Below are 21024 nucleotides of genomic sequence, written 5' to 3'. Positions count from 1 at the left end.
CATATAACTAAGAAGATTGCAGTCAGCTTTTGTATGAGCAGTGCATCCCTTGCCTTGTAAATCTCAACTGGAATGGAATCATCTACAGACACTTTGCCACATGAAAGGAGCCTAATGGAATTCAAAATTTCTACTTCATTTGGAAATTTAGTCAGAGAGTGATTGACATCAAAATGAGGTAAATATGGTCAATAGCTGATGGTCAATGGTTGATGACAATTGAAAACTTTATGGAAGTTCTCTGTTCATCTCTTCAGGATCCTTATCACTAATTAACATGGGTTTCATCTGTCCTCAGTAGTTGAGATACAGCTTAAGTTTTGACCCATAGCCTTCAGGGCATCATAAAAGTACTTTGGGTTGTTATTATCAGTGTAAAACTGAATTTTATCTGCCTTCTTACTTTGCCAAGAATTCTGCATCTCTCTGAGTTTTGCATGCACTTTACTTTCGATTACTACCTCTTAATTTTCTTAAAAAATTATTTATTTTTCTAACTATATGTAGAAATAACTTTCAACATTCATTTCTGTAAAGTTTTCTCCCTCTCACCTTTCTCTCCTCCCACCTTAATATAGGTTATACACATACAATTGTAGTATATATATATTTCCATATTGGTCACATTGAAAGAAGAATCAGAACAAAAAGGGGAAAACTCCAAAAAGAGAAAGGCAAAAAGCAAAATTGAAAAGATGAAGATAGTATGCCTTTATGTACATTCAGATTCCATAGTTCTTTCTCTGGCAGTGGATGGCATTTTCCATCACAGATCTTTTAGAACTGATCCTTTATCTCTGTATTGCTGAGAAGAGCTAAATCAAAGTTGATCATCATACAATGTTGCTTTTAGGGTGCATGAGGTTCTCCTGGTTCTACTCACTTCCCTCAGCATCAGTTCATGTAAATCTTTCCAGGTTTTTCTGAAACCTATCTATTTATTCTTTCTTTTTCTTTTTTTAAAAATCCCCCCCCCCCAGTTATATGCAAAGATAGTTTTCAATATTCTTCCTATTGCAAGCTTTTGAGTTTCACATTTTTCTTCCATTTTCCCTTTCCTCTTTCCTTTCCAGGGCAATGAACAAGTTGAACATGTACAATTGTGTTTAACATATTTCCATATTAGTCATGTTGTGAAAGAGGAATTAGAACTAAGGGGGAAAGACCATGAGAAAGGAAAAAAACATAAAAGAAATTTTTAAAAGTCAACATGGTATGCTTTGCTTTTCATTCAGAAGACATAGTTTTTCTCTGGATGTGAATGGCATTTTCCATAACAGGTCTCTCAGGATTGTATTTGATCATTGAACTGCTGAGAGAAGTTGTTTCCATCATGACTGATCATCTTATATGCTTTTGTTAATGTGTACAATGTTCTCCTGGTTCTGCTTTCTTCATTCAACATCAGTTCTTGCAAGTCTTACCATGTGTTTCTGAAATCTGTCTGCTCATTATATTCACATGCCACAACTTGTTTAGTCATTCCCCAATTGATGGACATTACCTTAATTTCCATTTCTTTGCCACCACAAAAAAGAGCTGCATTGAATATTCTTGTACATATGGACCTTTCTCCTTTTTTGTAATCTCTTTGGGCTACAGATCTAGTAGTGGTATTGTTGGATGAAAGTGTATGCATAATTTTATTGTTCTTTAGGCATAGTTCCAAATTGCTCTCCAGAATGGTTGGATCAGTCCACAATTCTACCAACCAAAACTTCCTTCTTAGAGAAAGATGAACTATCCTGCTGGTAAACCCTTTGGAATTCTTTTTTCCTTACATAGCAGTTCCTGAATTTTCCCATCATTTTCATCAAACCAGTCTTGATGTTTGTGAGTGTTCTGACCCAGATGAGTAAATGAAATGCTGGATACCAACTCTCTGAAAGTTGTCCACTTATTTTTTTACTCCACTGTTGCCAATCTATCATCCTGAAACCTTTTCCCCAGCCTTATCTTCATTGAGCTTCTGAGAAGGCCATTGAGATTTCTGTTTCCCTTTACTGCCAGCCTCCCCTCCCCTCCCCTCACCCTTTATTTACTTGTGGGAAAATCTTAGCCATGAACCATATTTTATTTTAGAGATTTCCCTAGTTTTCCTTTTACAAAGGTGGGGACAGAGCCAAAGAGAGAGCCTGACTCCTTCCAGGATTGAATTTGGGCTGTAGGATCCCCTAGTTCCTTTGGGGATTCATACATCACAAGGTATATGTAAAATGAAGAGTTACACTAGATGATATCCAAGGATGCTGGCACATAGTAGGCATACAATAAATGCTTTTGATTGATTTATTATAAATTTTAAATCCTGTCATTTTATGACTCTTAAAACAATTTAATTCTGCAAACATATAAGATACCATGTTCAACCCTAGGGCTACCAAGATGCACACTGTTGAGGAACTGGCATATAATACAGATGGACTTCGGGGCAACTCAATTCAAGAAGCATATTAGGAAGTCTTGTCTTCAAGGATCATATGAGAACCACAGTACAAACTAAACTGGAATTGGAGAGAGTACCAGTAACTAGAAAGATCAGACAGATTCATGGGGAAAGGGGCACTTGGACTGATCTCAGGTAATACAAAGAGATGAGGAGGAAGTACATTCTATGTGGAGGGTTGTTTTTATAAATGCTCAAAGGTAGGAGATGGAGTGTTGAGGAACAAGGAAGACTGTTCTACTCACGAGTCAAAATTTCATCGTAATTATGTAAAACATTTCTAGATTAGTCATTTTGTATAAGAAGACTTAAATAAAGGAAAAAGAATGAAAGTGAAAAACAGTATGCTTCAGTATGTTTTCAGTTTGGTGAGTAGATAACAGCCTAGTCTCCTCTCATTGAGCTCCTTGAGGGACTATTTTACTGTTTGTCTTGGTGTCCCAATGCCAAGCACAGTCCCTTGTGCATAGTAGGTAACTTAATACATGTTTAGTGAATTTAATTGAGTTGGAGTTAGGGGTGTGCTGGAATCAGCTCAAACAAAGCTAACTATTAAGTTTGCACTGTGGGCTCTCATACTGGCAAGCTACAAATCAGGTTTTAACTTATTAGTTTGTTGATTAGCTAGACATAAAGTAATAGAGGAAATGTTAGTAGTGCAAATTAAATTTAAAAGGGTGTCCTGCAGCTTTTTTAGAGATTCAGTTGTTAACTATTTACTAGGATGACTCTGGCTGGAACATAGAATTCATGAAAAGGAACAATGTGAAATAAAGCTGGAAACATTTATAGAATTCAGTGTGGAGGACCTTGAATTAATTAATTTGTATTTTATCCTAGAGACACTAGGAAGACTGTTCTATCAACCAATCAAAATTTTATTTATTTATTTGTTTTTTACAATTATGTAAAACATTTCCATAGTAGTCATTTTGTATAAGAAGAGTCAGATAAAAGAAATAAAATGAAAGAAAGTGAAAAATAGCATGCTTCAGTTTGTAGTCAAGTAATATCAGTTCTTTCTCTGGAGGCCAATAGTATGCTTTTTCATTAGTTCTTTGGAATTTTTTTAGATCATTTTATTGCTGAGATAAGCTAAGTCATTCACAATTTTTCAACAAACAATATTGCTGTTACTGAGTATAACATTTTCCTGGTTCTGTTCTCTTCAGTTTGTATCAGTTCATGTAAGTCTTTCCAGGTTTTTCTGAAATCATCATTCTTGTTCTTTTGTATAGCACAACAATATTCCATTACAAAGATATACCACGGCTTATTTAGCCATCCCCTAATTGATGGTCATTGCTTCAATTTCCAATTCTTTGTCACCACAGAAAGAACTGCTATAAATATTTCTTGTGCAAATAGGTCCTCCGCTGCACCTTTTTTTTTCTTTTAAATGTCTTTGGGAGTTGATTTAACTGTTCCATCAATGAAAATTTAGGTGTAACTCATCTTTTTTTTTTTTTTTTGAGTTTTTAATCAATTAAATAGATAATCTTTTTGTTTATATCTCAGAACTAATATTTTAGGCTATACTATTCTATTCTCCCCTAGTTGTACTATTCAAATTAGGACAATAGATTATCAATATACATCACTAATGAAACAAATACTCTTCCTCATTTTCAAAAATTTGTTTGAAGACTCACCTCCTTCAGGAAGCCATCCCTGACTAAATGTACTTAGCTCACACCATCATTTTCTCAGCTCATGTAAATATTGTGGTGGAGCTCTCTGAGACATCATTATATGTATTCTTTTGTGGTGTGGTGAGTGTGGTATGCCGGAGGACAGTTGGAGGTCATTGTCATCAATAAAACAGGCTTATCTCTGACTCAACAACAGATTAATGATGTGATAACTAGACCATCACTCCCCATTTCTTGGAAGAAGCTTCTTAATTTTCTGTGACATGAGGGGATTGGACTCCTCTAACTTGCCTTCCAGGTGAAAAATCATTTGACTCTACATAAATCTCAAATAAATAGATAAAGGATTTATTAAGCTATTAATGTGGACCAAGAAATGGGCTAGGTTCTAGGCTAGGGATGCAAAGACAAGACAGACTCTGCCTTTGAGAACCTCATAATTTCGTGGAGGAGACAAAAAAAAAACAACCAAGGAGCAACAAGCTATATGTGCAATGAATAGGAAATAATCAACAGAGGGAAGGCACTAAAATTAAGAGAGATCAGGAAGGACTTCCTGTAGAAGGATTTTAGCTGAGGCTTGAAGGGAGCCAGGGAGACCAGGAGGCAGAGATAAGGAAGAAGAGTATTCCAGGAAACAGCTTGAGGGATAATTTAACTGTTTATCTTCTATTTAATTTGTAAACCCCATGCTTCTAGATTCCATATAATGTTGGCAGGACATGAGTGCCAACAACACTTCCAGTTTTATTTTGTGTTTTTTTTCCCCTTTACGCATTGTCCCCTTGTCAAACTGGCCTTCTCCTTACTGTCCATGGACATTCCATTTGTAGCCTCTCTGCACAGGTAGGCATAGCTCCAGCCAGAATGATCTCCCTTCTTACCTCCACTTCTTAGATTTCCTATCTTCCTTTGACATCTTCTGCATGAAGCCTTTATTGATTCTACACAATTATTAGTGTCCTCTTGAAATGACTTTTTTATATTTTGCATTTTTTTCCTTGTCTTCACATAGGACCCCCAGTAGAATTAAGAGCCTTGAGGACAGGCGTTTGTTTTATTTATATTCTCCTAACACATTCTCTTTTGTTGTTGTTGTATTTTTTTTTATTTTATTTTTCCAATTACATGCCAAGATAGTTTTCAGCATTCATCCACTTGCAAATTTATGAGTTCCATATTTTTCTACCATCTTTCCTTCCCTTCACCTTCCTCATGGTGGCCAGCAATCTGATCAAAGTTGTACATGTACAATTGTGTTTAACATATTTCTATATTAGTCATGTAGTGAAAAAGGATTTAGAACTAAGAGGAAAGAAAAAAAAACCATGAAATAGAAAGAAGAAACAAAATAAGTTTTAAAAAGTGAACATAGTATGCTTTGTTTTGCATTCAAACTCCATAGTTTTTCTCTGTATGTGGACAGCATTGTTCATTACAGTTCTCTCAGGATTGTCCTTGATCATTGAACTGCTGAGAGGAGCTGCATCCATCTTAACCTAAGACAGTATCTTAGACATAGTTTTAAAAATTAATTAATTAAATTAATTGTCCAGTTATTTATATAAATAGTTTTCAACATTTATTTTTGTAAAGTTTTCTGCCTCCCCCCTTCTCTCCCTGCCCAAGATAACAAGTAATCTCATAGAGATTTTATATGCACAATCATGTTACATGTATTTCCATATTAGTTATTCTTGTCTTGAAGAATGCTTGTTGAATTGACTAGGCACCCACTAAGTGTTAGGTACTGTACTAGAGGGTAGAGATAAAAAATACAGAAATGAGATTCTCCTCCTCCTCTTTCTTCTCTTCCTTCTTCCTCTTTGTCCTCTTCCTTCTTCCAATTACATGTAACATTTTTTAACATTTTTAACATTTTAAAAAATTCCGAGTTCCAAATTCTATTCTTCCCTCCAGGTCCTCCCCCAACCTCTGAGAAGGCAAGTAGTATAAAGATCTGGATCCTATTGAGGTGTGGCAGTGGGGATACATGTTCATAAATATGTCAATATGGCATTTATACAAAATGTTAATTCAGGCAGGGGGCATTAATAACTGAGAGAATTTGGAAAGCCTATGAAGGACTTTATTTACATTTAATTTTAATTTTATTTTTTCCTCAATTACATGTAAAAAATTTTTAACATTTGTTTTGAAAAAATTTGAGTTTCAAAATCTCTTTCTCACTTACCTCCCCCCTCTTTGAGAAGGCAATTTAATATAGATAATACATATGCAGTTATGTAAAATTTCCATATTAACCATGTTGCAAAAGAAAATGTAAACAACAACAAAAAAGGAATAATAAGAAAGTAAAAAAGAGGTATTTGGAGGATATTATTTAAGCTGAGTTGGAAGAGATCTAGGATTCCATGAGTTGGGGGCGAGGAGGAAAAGCACTGCAGACCTTGGGGAGGGGAGCCTATACAAAGTGCCTGGATGTGGGAGATGGAATATTGTGTATAGAAACAGCAACTAGGCCAGTGTGGTTGGAGTGTAGCATGTGAGGAGGAGTAATGTGTAATAAACTTGGAAAGAAAGGCTGAGGCAGATTGTAAGTGTTTTAAATGCCAAACAGAGGAGGTTGTCTTTTATCTTTAAGGCAACGGGGAGCCACGGAAATTTCTCAAGTATGGGTTAGACCAAGATAGGAACACTAATTTGGCAACTGTGTGGAGGATGGAGTAGAAAGGGAAAAGGATTGGATGTAGGGAGAAAAGCTACTGCAACAGACCAGGTGAGGGGAGACAGAGACTTCCACCAGAGAAATTAAGTCAATATAGAGAAAGGGATGGCTGGAAGGTGTTGACCGGAGAATTAAGAGAATTTAGCAAAATTTGGGATAAGCAGGTGAATGAGAGTGAAGGCTGGGGAATGATTCCTAAGTTGTAAATATGAGGGACTAGAAGAAACATTGGAGGAGTTGGATCTGAATGATGATCCAGCAAAGAGAAGAATCACTTAAATCAATAGGAAGAGAACATACAGAACAGCACTATAAAAACAGAGAGGAGAGAATATTTTTCAGAATATAAATCAGTATAAGTTAGTAGTTTCTAATTTGGCAGAGATAAAGAAGGATATGGCCTGTGAATTTATCAATAAAGAGATCATTGTTGACCTTGTGAAGAGCAATATTTAGGAGTAGGAGAGAAAAAGGAGTCAGTGAGTATATATGCTTTTTCTAGGAATTTGGGTGGGAACAAAAGAAATCTAGGAGAATGGATGAACAGAAATGAAATAGCACTGTTTTTGTAGAGAGGGATCCTAGTGTATGCCTCATGCAAAATGTTGACTGATAGGATGTGAGTAAAGCATACCAGGAAGGAAAATGACTTAGTTGATGAACTAGCATTTATTTAGGCATTTAATGTGTTCTACATTGTGCAAAGTAAGCAATGGGGGAAGATCCCTCCCTTCAGGGAGTACAGGAGGTGACTATGTCAAAAAGAGAAAGATAATGAAGATCATATTTGTGAAGCTAATTGATCTGGACAGCAAAGAACGAGAAGCTAGAAATCATGAGGCAATCAGAAGGTTCAACATGTAAGAGCACTGGACCTGGAGCCAGTAAGACCTTAGGTTAAATCGGGTCTCAGACAGTTGCTGTCATTCTGGACAAGTCATTTAACTTCTTTCAACCTCCATCTTCTCATCTCTAAAATGAATATAATAATAATGATGATGATGATGATACTTGTCCTTTGTTCTCAAAGAAGACCATGATATCAGGGAGGTGATACCATGACAAGCAAATGAGTTGGAGTTCAGTGGGGCGGGGGGGGGGGGGGGGGGGGAACTGTTCTAAGTCATCAGTCTTACTTTTTTCCTCCAGTCATCCGGATCCAGAAGCCAAATATGGATCAGGAAAACCGAAGATGGCCCTGGATGGGAGGCAATCAAGGTTAATTGACATGCCCAAGGTCACACAACAAGTTAGTGTCAAGTATCTGAGATCTGATTTGAACTCAAGTCCTCCACTCCAAGGTTGGTGCTCTAACCACTGCACCATGATATAATATTAGGATTGACCTCTCAGGGTTGTGGTGAGGTTAAAATGAGATAATATATGTATAGTACCTTTCAAACTTTGGCCTGCTATAAAATTTACTATTTATTATTATTATTATTATTAAATTCAATAAATATTTATTCAGTTGTTCAAAATTCTATGTTGTCACTAAATATTTCTGTCCTCTATGAATTTATATTTTATTTGGGGGGGGGGTATGAAACAGACACAAATAAAAAAGAACAAAATAATTTCAAGAGGGAGAGATTGCTGATACCTTGGAGAGAGCCCTTTGGGTCCCTTAGCTAATCTTTGGAGGATGCCAGGGATTTAGGGAGCAGAGGTAAGGAGGGCATGGGGAATCATTTGCTCAAAAAAACAGAGAGATAAGAGGAAAAAAATCTCATGTATGGGGAACAACTAGAAAGACAGTTTGACTGGAATGGGGAAGTAAGTGGGTGAAAGAGAGTAAAATGAAATAAGACTGGAAAGGTAGGTGGAAGGCAGATTGTGGAGAATTTAGTGCCAGGCAAGGAGGCTGGGGAGAAGCTGGCTGCAGTTCCATCATTTTTTGACATTTACTGAATATCTCCTATGCACAGAGTATTGTTTTGGTGCTTTCTGTTTGGGGGAGGAATCCTAAATAATTAGAAGTCAGGGTCTCTGCCCCTAGGGGGCTTGTAATCTCTGTGGGGCTAAGAATATTTGTGAGAACAACTGAACTGAGCAATATGTCAGTGAAGGTAGATGATTATGGTGCACAATATGTTATTCCACTCACATAAAGATGTACATATATGTGTTAAAGGGAGTTAATCATGCTCTCTCCCAAATAGCACCAAGTCCCAACTGGCTCACTGAATCATGAAATAAAGGTTGACCTCAATTCTCCCTCTAGTCAGATTCTCTCCATTCTAGGACACATGAAGCTGACTGCCCCCTCCTTTGGACACTCTAGGTGGTTTAACATTCAATTTGGGGAATGAGTGGAGTGAGATGTTATGTGACCATGTTCTGTCCTTTTGCTTCCTTAAGCCTTGGGCAGGCAGTCTGTGGTTGTTATTCCTCAAGGTCAGATGCAAATGTTTTGGTTTTTTATTTTGAATCTTCAGTCCTTCAGGCATTATCATGTTTTTGACTGTCCAACTGGAGCCTCCAGGGCTTTGAGTAAGGAGTCTTTTGGAAATAGAGTTGCTGTCCCTCTCTCCAACTTAACCACCACCAACGTCTTGCTTAGGCCCATTATCTGTTGGCTAGGGGATAGGTGGGGGAAAGGTTGAGGTTTTCTACTTCAGTTCTGGGAAATGTATGTGTTGGGCTTGCCCACAGTTATCTGGCCTCCTTAACCTGGTGGGAGCTACGTCACTTCCTGGCTCCTTAGTATTGTGAAAAAAACTTCCAACCCAAGAGTCTCTTCCTTCCTTCCAGGAAATTGTAGAGAATTAGGACAGACATTATTCTGGACGTGACACAGAACTTTTTACTGGAAATCTCAATTAAATGATGTAATACAAATGTATAGTCTCATTCATGCCTAGCCTCCTATCTATGGGTATATCTTTTCTCTCTTTCAGCGAAGCCCACTCCTCCTGCCACCCCAATTACATCCTGACACTTAGATCCAAACCTTCACTGTGGACACTGTAGACAAAGGGATGCTTTGGAGTAGGGGCAATATCATAGTGACCAAGGGCTGGTAACTAGGAAAACTATTCAATGCAAGAGAGTTTTAACTACAAATCTTAGCCATGGATCTTCCTAGTCCACTTCACCCTGGGAATGGGGGGGGGGGCGTTAAATTCATGTATCATATAGAAATGACCTGAGAGGTTCCCATGTTCAACCTCCCACCTACTGTAAGAATCCCTTCTGAAATATTCCCAGCAGGTACTCAGTCATTAATTCTCTGCTTGAATATCTCCAGGGATGCTTCCTTCATAACCTCAGACTATTATTATTTGACAGCTCTATAAGAAAATTATTACTGATATTGAATTGAAATCTCTGTTCCTATAACTATCTCTTTCTAAAATTTAATTTGATTTTCAGTCCCACCATCCCTAGAACTCTACCCAGTGATCCAAATTCTACCTTTTAGAACCACATTGTTCTCTGAAGGGAAGTTTCTGCAAAGAAGAGATTTTCCTTATGTATTTCCTTTAAGTCCCATGCATATCCTCAGACCTTTCCTTGCAACCTCACCCCAGACTCATTAAACACCATTTTGTATGTGTTTTGTTTTGGCACTGGCCAGATTTATATGGCTGCTTAGAACATACAGAATTTAGCATCTTTAAGTTGGAAGGAGAGTTAGAGTTCACCAAGTTCATCTCACTTATTTTATGGATGAGGAAACAAATACAGAAAAGTCACATTGCTGCTGGTCATTGTCAGATATCAGATCCCAGATCTCCTGACTCCTTATTTGTCTATATTGTCTACCTCTCTCATCCTCAGGTGAGTTGGTGGAATGGTCTCCAAGGAAACCTGTGTAGAACCAGTCTGTTTAGATTGGTTTCATTAGAGATACTTTCCCTTAATCTCACCCAGAAAATTGCAGAAAGCTATTGCCTTGAGTCCTATCCTAGCCTCACAAACCCAACAGGCTAAAAGTTTTCTTAATGAAGTTACATGGAGAAATGAAAGGAATTTGGAAAATATTTTATTTTGTTATACAATATAATAAAGATGAAAGCTAGCCTTTATACAGCATTTTAAGGTTTATGAAGTATTGTACATATATTATCACTTTTGATCTTTCAAATTAACTCTGTGATATAGATGTTATTATTATCACCATTTTACAGATGAGGAAACTGAGGTTGAAAGAGGTTAAATGATTTGTCTAGAGGTCACACACTTCAAGTTCGGCCCTCTATCCACTATCAGAAAGTTTTCCTTAAACAGAGAGAGTTATAGAATCTCAGAGCTAGAAGGGTTCTCATAGGACACTTATTCAACTAACCCCAGATCCTCACAGAGAAATGATGACAACTGATTGATTGATTACCCAGGCTCTTCTTGAAGAAGTCCAGAAAGGGCAACCTGTCAGTTTCCAATGTAGCCCATTGACAGTTATAATTATTAACAAATTTTTCTTTATACTGAATTAATGTCTTTCTATAACTCTTACCTATAGTTTGTATCTCTGACTTCTTTCATATGAAATCCCTTTAAAATACCTGAAAGCTATAACTTTCTACCTGTCCAAATCTTGTTTTCCAGTTATACACCTAGAGGTCATTGATCTTACCTTCTTCCCCACCTTTCCTTGTTTCTTATAGTCTATGATTCTGATATGGAGTTTGTACACTTTTTTCCTTATTCATTTTTGTGATTGATGGGTTGTTGAGAGTCCTCAGTTGCATTTAAAGCTCTCAAAAGGCACCCATAGGAGTTTAGATGAAGTTGGATGTCTCTGAATAGGAATATGAACTATTTTCTCCCCATTTTGTTCTGTATACAATAAGCTATATGACCACAGCATGCTAATCTATGAAACCTATGAACTTATAGAGTCATGATAGAGGGAAATTGAGGAGTTGGTGCATGTGAACTGGGTACAGACCACTGGTTTACATTTTATTTTAATCTTTTGACCAAAAATTTCATCTCCTTGGTTTGCTTTGGATCTGATCAGTGAGGGTTGAACCTAACTGCTTAGAGTAGCTGCACTCACTTGTGGGCCTTTGCCTCAACCCTTTCCCATCTATTCACAAATAGAGCAAACTTTGGTGACCAACAGAAATATATTGCAGACTCTTAAGAAAGGCTATCCAGTCTACATCCCAGAAAAAAAAAAACAACTAACAAGACAATCAAGCTGGTGGCTCAAGTAAGATAGATACCTGATAGGTAGGGTAGATATAGCAGTCACTCACTAGATAATTAATGGAGTGACAGGTGTTTTTCTGTAGGCTGGAAGACACGTGACCCAGGATGGGAAGCCAGAGTCATCCATGTAACATTTATAAGCCATCCCTTTGAATCCATTTTAGAATTTCCTAGGAATTTACCATATTTGTTACATTATAATTTACAGAATACATCATCTTCCTGTTTTAGAAAACTGGGAAATTTGCTTTTCAACACTCCTGCAGTGGTCCTAGAAATCTCCACCAGCTTTCAAAGATCACTGGCAGTGATTGCCAACAATCATAGCTGCCAGTTCTTTCAACACTTGGAGATGGAATGGCTATTATTCATATGGACCTGGTGGCAAACTCCTTGTGGGTGGCAAGGTGTTTTCTTACCGGTTTCACTGAGTCACTGTACCGTAACCCAGGGATCATGCTGACTCTGTATGTAAATCTTCATGGCTGTGATGAATTCTCTTCTTTTCCCCCCACTATGGTGAAGAGGGCACAACGAGCCTGTTCTGCCCATAGATGTCTCTGGGCATGCTCAACATTCCTGTTTCTTAAGCCATGGCAACAGTATGGTGACTGCAGAAACACCAAGGAGGACCACCCTGATACTAATTGGCTATGTGACTTAAGGAAGTTACTTCATTGGGCCTCAATTTCCCCATTTGTAGACAGAGGAGTGGGCCAGGCAAATTTTAAAGGTAGACTAGGGAAATTTTAAAAAAATTTTATTTTTATTTAAGGCAATGGGGTTAAGTGACTTGCCCAAGGTCACACAGCTAGGCAATTATTAAGCATCTGAGGCTGGATTTGAACTCAGGGCCTCCTGACTCCAGGGCTGGTATTCTATCCACTGCACCACCTAACTGTCCTGAATAGAGCAAACTTTAAAAGGTACCTCTTAGGGGGTGGCTAGGTGGTGTATTGGATAAAGCACCCGGCCCTGGAGTCAGGAGTACCTGGGTTCAAATCCCATCTCAGACACTTAATAATTACCTAGCTGTGTGGCTTTGGGCAAGCCACTTAACCCCATTTGCCTTGCAACGCCCCCCCCAAAAAAAAAGGTACCTCTTAGCTCTAACATCCTATGATCCCATCTATCCCCTGTGGCCTCACTGACCCAAAAAGAATTTATCTCCCTATGAGCTCAGGCTATCTGCTGAGATTCACATGATGATAGGCTTCCTTGTTTCCTTAGCCCCTTCTTGCATTTTCCTCCTTTTCTAAACTATTTTGAATCTCTGTAGAACTATGCTTCTGCATAAAAAAGAGAATCACTTTTCTGTCCAAACCACTAAGAAAAAAAAACAACTAAAAAAGAAGAAGTAGCATTAAATGTGTGTGGTATTCAATGCAATTAATTGAAGGGATGTTTTTTCCCTTCCCTGCAACCTACCATCATTACACTATCAGATTAATCTTATTAGAATGCTATTTACATTATGTCACTCTCCTTTCCCGTAGCCTTCAGTGACTTTCCAAAGTCCAAACTTGGTCTTGACATATAAGGTCCTCCATAATGCAGGCTGCTTTTCCTACCTTATCTCAGACTAGAGAAATCTCTTCTAGTCAATCTGGCCCTCTTTAGGGCTCTTCTCATTTCATCCTCCATCCCCAAGTTCCCTTTTTACATTCCCCAGCCTCTATCCCCATCTCAATTTGACTCATTTTTCATTCTCCTACAATACCTCTTATGAATACCATTATCTATGGTTATCTCTTTTCCTTGAAATCTTGAGACTCTCTACATATTTTCTCCTTTTTTTCCTGTGGGCAGGGTTGGAACCTCTTAGTTTTGCATCTCCCACAGAAGATCCAAGGCATACAAGTAAGAATGTTTTTCACAAAAAAGTTTGGTTCATAGCATCATAAAGACATAGATGTAGAGGCTGGATGAGACCACAGAGAGGTTAAATGACTTGTTCAGGTCACACTGCTAGTATTTGAGGCTGTATTTAAAATTCAGGACTTTTTGATTCTAAGTTCACTATTCACTGTGTCATTTAGCTGCCTTAGTTTCTTTTTCTTTTCTTTTTTTTTCTTTTTAGGTTTTTGCAAGGCAAATGTGGTTAAGTGGCTTGCCCAAGGCCACACAGCTAGGTAATTATTAAGTGTCTGAGACCAGATTTGAACCCAGGTACTCCTGACTTCAGGGCGGGTGCTTCATCCACTGTGCCACCTAGCCACCCCGTGCCTTAGTTTCTTGATGAATGATTGTCTAATTGGTGCCTAGGGCTGGGGGTGGGGTGGGGAGTAAGCTAAGCTATAAGGTTATTCCACATATATTGTTCTAGACTTTATTGGGGTTTGAGTACAGAAGGTAAACTGCATAGAAAGTGTGTGGTTGGTGGTTATCAACCTGACCTAGATTACAAGGCAGAGTTGACCTTTGCTACTAACTAGACAACTTGAGTAGGCTGGTCCATGCCTCTGGATAAGAGCTGTCTTGTGATCTGATTCATTCCACCAAAGAGGAGTAGGCAGGATCTCTCTAATAAAGTGTCTATAGGCTGAAAGATTCAGAACAAATAATATAATGACTTTTCACTCAATTATTTTCATCCTGAAGGGGCTCTTCATGGGGAAGATACAAGGCCACCCTCAGAACACGTAGGAGAGAAGTCAATGGGAACTCATGTCTTTATCATCCAGATCAGTAAGTAATACAGAGCTATCATTTAGGATTCAAAGAAAGGAAAGCAGAATTATGCCTACAGGCAAGTGAAGTGTAGGTGTCCAAGCGTAGGTGTCTGGCTCTCTCGATAACATGAAGTTGCTTAGATTAAGGGACCAGACGCCTTTGCCCCAATCCTCAAAATTGAGCAACTACTAAGGGGAATGGGAGGGGGGGTCATATGACAAAACATCCCTTCTTCTTCTGATTGAGGGACAAAGAACCAATCACAGGGAAATAATATTTGTCTGGAGGATCTGAATTATTCTGCTTTTAGGCCTCAAATCTAAAAGCAGAGTCGGAACCTGACCTTGTAGCAGGTACCCTGGGACATGATTTTGCTGCCAATAAGCCTGGCTTTGTGCCTTCCTACATCACTTCCCCCTAATTTTTCCCCCAGGCTGAGCTTTTGCTCTGGGGTTGGCCCAGCTGCTCCTGGCCTTTACCTTCTTGGACTTTTCTCAGGGTTGGACATTTTCCCAAAGCAAAATGGGCAAATTCTCAAGCTGCTAGTCCATTAGTCAGAATGTCCAGGGACAACAGAGTTTTGCTGTTGTCTATCTAACCATCTCTATCCTGTTGCTCCCTGCTTCTCCCTCCTTTGAAAAGTCTAAGTGCTACAGGTTATTTTACTGATGCACGGTCAAATAAACGATCCTTTTATATTGGCCTGCCTCTAATTTGTTACTAGAGCTGACTAGTTTACTCCTGGTACAATCTTGGGTACATCACAAAATTCTCTGGGCCTGTTTTTCTTATGTGTAAATTGATGGGGTTGGACCAGACCAGGGTTATTTATTTAGCTGGGTGCCATGAACTTATTTAAAAAATATTCTGATGACTATATTTGAACATAATTGGTTGTTTCAATGTTATTCTGAGAAGTGGTCCATAAACTTCACCAGATTACCAGGAGGCGTCTTTGACCCACAAAAAAGGGTTAAGAACCCCTGGACTAGATGATCTTCTAGGTCTCTTCTTGCTTTGAGAATCACAGGCTTCTTTTTTCTCCCATATTCATAAAAGCAGCACCTCCCAATGCAAATCCTGTGGCCAAAGAGTGCCCACTGCTGCCACCCTGTGGTTGCCTCTTGAAGCACTACTGTCCTTTTGGCGAAGGGCAGACAAGCCCTTCCATTCCTCTGATCCAAATGGTTTAAGACTTTATAAATGAAAACATTTACTCCTGCTCCCCAAAGAGAACTTGTTTCAAAGGGGCAAAAAATATGGCCTTGATGGGTTGCTCTTTGGGGATGGGGGGAGTCTTTTGGGGAACAGTGGTTAGGTCTCAATTTTGCAAGTTTTCCATTCCATTCAATCCATTTATTAAGCACCTTTGATGTCCAAGACATGGTTCCAGATACTTGGGACAGAAAAACAAAACATGCCCTCAACAAATTTAATAGAAGAGGAGAGGATTATGATATGAATAAAGAAAATGCAAAACAATCCAAGTCAACAAGTCACTAAGCATCAGCTGAGGATACAAAGAGAAGTAAACAAAATGCCCTGAAGGAGCATATTTTCTAGTAGAGAATATCACACAAGCACGAAGCAATAAATAAAAGTAGGCACAACATAATTCCAAGAGTGAAATTATGTCAATAGGTGGGGAAGTGGGGGGGATCCCTCTCTTAGAGGAAGTGGCACCTGATCTAGTCTTTGAAAGAAGCTAGGCATATTTGACATAGAAATGAGGAGAGAAGCACCAAAATGGGAGAGAGGACATTGGGTATGAGAAGCTGTTAGAAAACTGGGATAGAGGGTCCACTCAAGAAATTCCAGTGGCTCCACATCAGTTCTGGAATCTACATAAAATACTATTTGATGTTCAAAGCATTTTCACTGACTGCCCTCCATGTCTCCCATGCTCTCCCTCCTCATCTCCATCTCTTGGCTCTCTCAAGTTCCAGTTCAAGCCCCACCTCCTTTAGGAAGTCTTTCCTAACTTCTCTTAATTCCATTGCCTTCCTCTAGTTAATTATATCCAATTTGTCCTGACTAGAACTTGTTCATATATAATTGTTTGAATGGTTTTTTCTCCCATTAGACTGTGCACTCCTTGAATAGGGTCTGTCTTAGCACATGGTTGATGCTTGTTAAATATATATTGGCTGACTGAATGAAAAAAAAAACTAAAGTATTAAAAGTTAAGAAATAACACCAGATAAGGGGTGAAGGTCAGAGGAACAGAAGAGAGGTTCATTTAGCTTCTCTAGGAAAACTTGGGGTAGCAAATACTTTGATGGAACCCGGCAAGATCAAGTATATGATGATGGTGGAAGAGGATAAAACCACTGTGCCCTACAGATTACAGCAGAGAAAACACTTTTCATAAGAAACCCAAGTGTGTGGTTATAATTGGCTCATGCCTTCCTCTTTTGAAGGGACACTAAAGCCTAGAGGGGTGTGGCTGATAACTCACAGCTGACTGATCCTAGAGAGACTAGGGAGGGAATAAGATAGCCGTCTTCATATATTTGAAGGGTTTCATATGGAACAAGGAATTAGACTTGTTTTCTCAAAACCTAGAATGCAAAAGCAGGGTCAATAAATGGACATTACAGGGATGTAGCCTTAAAATGCAAAATAAGGAAAAATTGTAACAATTAGAGTTGCCTAATATGAGGTAGACTTCCTCATTCCCTGATGCATTCTTGCAGAGGATTCATGAAATACTTTTTTTCCTTCTTTCTGCACAAGTTTTACATTTTAATTGTATCTCTATTATATGAAGAAGGGTGTGTGTATGTATATATATATGTATATAATATATTATATACTTATCACATACTACTTTTCATTTATATTATCTCATTATCTTGGATACTCCTTCCTGTCTTTCTTTCCTCTTCCCTTCTTCCCCACTTCCTTTGGATATAATAAACTTTTTTTTTTTTAGGTTTTTGCAAGGCGAATGGAGTTAAGTGGCTTGCCCAAGGCCACACAGCTAGGTAATTAAGTGTCTGAGGTCGGATTTGAACTCAGGTACTCCTGACTCCAGGGCCAGTGCTCTATCCACTGGGCCACCTAGCCACCCCCACAATAAACTCTTAATAGCTGTTTATTGAATTGACTGAAATGACCTCTGGGATATTTTAAGACTGAGTTTTCTACCTGTATCAGAAAGATCAGGGGGGATTGGATTAGATGACCACTTAAGGCTCTTCCATTTTGGTGAATTCATTTTTTTTTTTAGGTTTCTGGCAAGGCAAATGGGGTTAAGTGGCTTGCCCAAGGCCACACAGCTAGGTAATTATTAAGTGTCTGAGACCAGATTTGAACCCAGGTACTCCTGACTCCAAGGCCGATGCTTCTGACTCCAAGGCTGCTTTATCCACTATGCCACCTAGCCGCCCCAGGTGAATTTATTTTTGAGCTGTTTACCTCAGTTGTGAGAAAAGCACCTTGTTAAAAAAAACCATCTAAAGTGCTATTAAATATAGCATATATTAATTATAATATAAGCAAATTCTATAGTAATTAAATATAGGTGTTATTATTTATTCTGCAGACAAGGGCATTCTTCTAAGCATTCAAGTAAACAGGATTCTGTGATAGTAAGTCTTAATCTTTCACTGCCTCCAGAATCTTCATTGTTGGGGACTTGGGCCATAAGCTTCAGAATCTAAGGACCTACAAATGACTCAAAAAGCCTCCCAGTTTCAGAAAGTGAAAGAAGACAGAAAAAGAGCCCCCCTCCCCCCACCACTTGAGAGACACAAATAAAAAGAAAGGGAAAAACAGTTCTGCTATGTGTTCCAATGGATTTCTAACTAGAGGAATCCACTTGATGACCCATACTTTTATCTTGAGCAAAAAATGTCAAGTACAAATTATTGAGAAATTGGCTTTAGGGCAAATTATTTTTGTTTGAGTCAGATGACCACATCCGGACTAGATATTATTTCATTTGGATATAGACAAAGTTCAGGGGATACCATACTTAGTTTCAGTGTTTCAAACATTTCAACAAACATTGCGTACCTACAATATGTGAGCTGTGATAATTGCTGGGAAAATACAAAAGATAACATTTATTAAGCAAGTTAGGGTTAAAAAAATAATTGTCACATCATTATTTCAATTAAACTTTGACACAATCTTGTGAAGAATGAATTTATATTATTTTCTGTCTTATATGAAGAATATATACTTTTTACAATTGAGGAAACTGAGTCTTTTTCTCATGGGTATAATAATGGTTTCATCTCTATGTATCTCTTGGAGAGAAACTGATCCATTTTCCAATCTAGTCGACTCTGTTCTTAGGGGAGTTATCTTTTTTTTTCCCAAAAGATTTCACCCCACTTAGGAACAGAGAGGAAAATAGTTGAATCTTCTTCCTTCTCCAGACTTGGTCATGGTCACTGGGACTCTAAGGAACAGATCCTTCTCTATCCTTAGTTTCAGTTAAGTGATTCAGGTATGCTTTTTATTTTTAAAAATTTGTTTTCATCCATATGCACATGTATATTTTTAAGTTACAAAATTTCCTTCCACCCTCTCTTCCCACCCCCCTCCCCTTAGCGGTGAACAGTCAGGTTAGCATTGTTACATACATATTTTGATAAACATGTTTAAAGACAAGTATGTTTTTTTAAAACCACAATCCTTCCCAGATCTGATATTGCCCACATCATATTTGCCCCTGGAAAATTGGCAAATGTGGATTGTAGTTGCTCTATTTAGTATGCCTTTGAAAGAGTTTAAGACATAATGGACGTTTCCAAAATGAATTTGGAGTTGACTCCTTTTGAGTAATTGATTTCTCAAGGCAAACTGAAGCCCAATCAAAGGTTTTCAGGGGTCCTTTCATCCACTGGGAATGGTCAGTTAGACCACTTAATTTAATAGAGCTCCTTCCTTTCAGAGCAAAAAAATTGGCTCTTTCCTTATAGGAATCTGTGGTCTTGGTTTAGTATAGTGTCTTGGCCATAGTTAACATTTAATGTTTGGAGAGTTGAATTGATTCACAATCTACAATCTGCAAATGCAAGGGGTTGTAGCCCAGGTGCTGTATTAGACACTAGATACAGAGACAACATCCTCAACAGCACTTATCAGATCTTGTCCTCAAGTAGCTTAAGTTCTATCAGAGAAAACATCAAATACACATTAATGTGGAAAACCCTGGAAGAGTTGTCTGGAGCCACATTTGAAGGTTGGTTCGTTCTTGTCCATTATCAAAAACCAAAATAACATCACAGATGAATTACTACAGTGTGTCCAACTGTGGCTGATCAAACCTATAAGAGCCTGGAATGCTCTACCATAGGATGGGCACAAATAATCCACGTGAACACCTGGGATGGGTATTCTAAACTTGCGCATCCCTCATTTCTTCTGAGTTGCCTCAATTCTGCTCAGAGAGCACTGCACCCCTCATAGAGATGCTGGGCGGTCCTGTGCCACTGTCTCCTGTGCTGCACAATCAATTCTAAATTCTTAAGAGACCCTCAGTGTCCAGGTATTGCTTCTTCTGACCCCCTTGTGACCACTTGCCCTGTGTGATTGGTCCATAAAATAATCTTTTTGACAAGTTCTAACATGACCAATGCAGCATAGTTAAACTTTCCATAGTAATGTTGAAATGTTAGGCAATTTAGCTCAAAGAGGACCTCAGTGTCTGGTATCTCCTCCTGCCAAGGTGATCTTCAGAATTTTCCCAAGATAATTTAAATGGAAGCAATTCAGTTTTCTGGGATTTTTGAAGGCTTGAAGGTATTTAAATGCCAGACAAACAGAAGCATTTGCATTTCATCCTAGAACCAATAGGGAACCACTTAGGTTTTTTTTTTTTTAGGTTTTTGCAAGGCAAATGGGGTTAAGTGGCTTGCCCAAGACCACACAGCTAGGTAATTATTAAGTGTCTGATACCGGATTTGAACCCAGGTACTCCTGACTCCAGGGCTGGTGCTTTATCCACTGTGTCACCTAGCTGCCCCACTTAGGTTTTTTGTGCAGGAGTGATTTGGTCAGATCTGTGCTTTAGGAATGTCACTTTGGCAACTGTGTGGAAGATAGACTGGAGTCCTGCTCTCAAGGAGCTTACAATATAATGGGGGAGACAACATGTAAACAACTATGTACAGAAGAAATTTGAATGCACTATAAGAATTGGGAAAATTTTAATTGGTACTCTAGTTCAAGAAGCAGAGATGAGGAGTATATAGGCATGGAGACAACAGTTAGTGAAAATATTTGGAATCAGGAGATGGAATAAATGTCTTTCTGGAGGAACAGTATGGAATAAATGTCTTCCTGGAGGAACAGTAAGGTGGCCAGGCTTCTCTCCTTGGATGGGTCCCAGAGTATGTAGGGAGGCGGAAGGTGGAAGAAGACAGGACAGGTTGAGGCAGGAATCAGGT

This window comes from Macrotis lagotis, chromosome 4 (genome assembly GCF_037893015.1).
Source record: "Macrotis lagotis isolate mMagLag1 chromosome 4, bilby.v1.9.chrom.fasta, whole genome shotgun sequence".
Taxonomy (NCBI): Eukaryota; Metazoa; Chordata; class Mammalia; order Peramelemorphia; family Peramelidae; genus Macrotis; species Macrotis lagotis.
The sequence above is the reverse complement of the archived record's forward strand: the minus strand, read 5'-3'. Positions refer to the sequence as shown.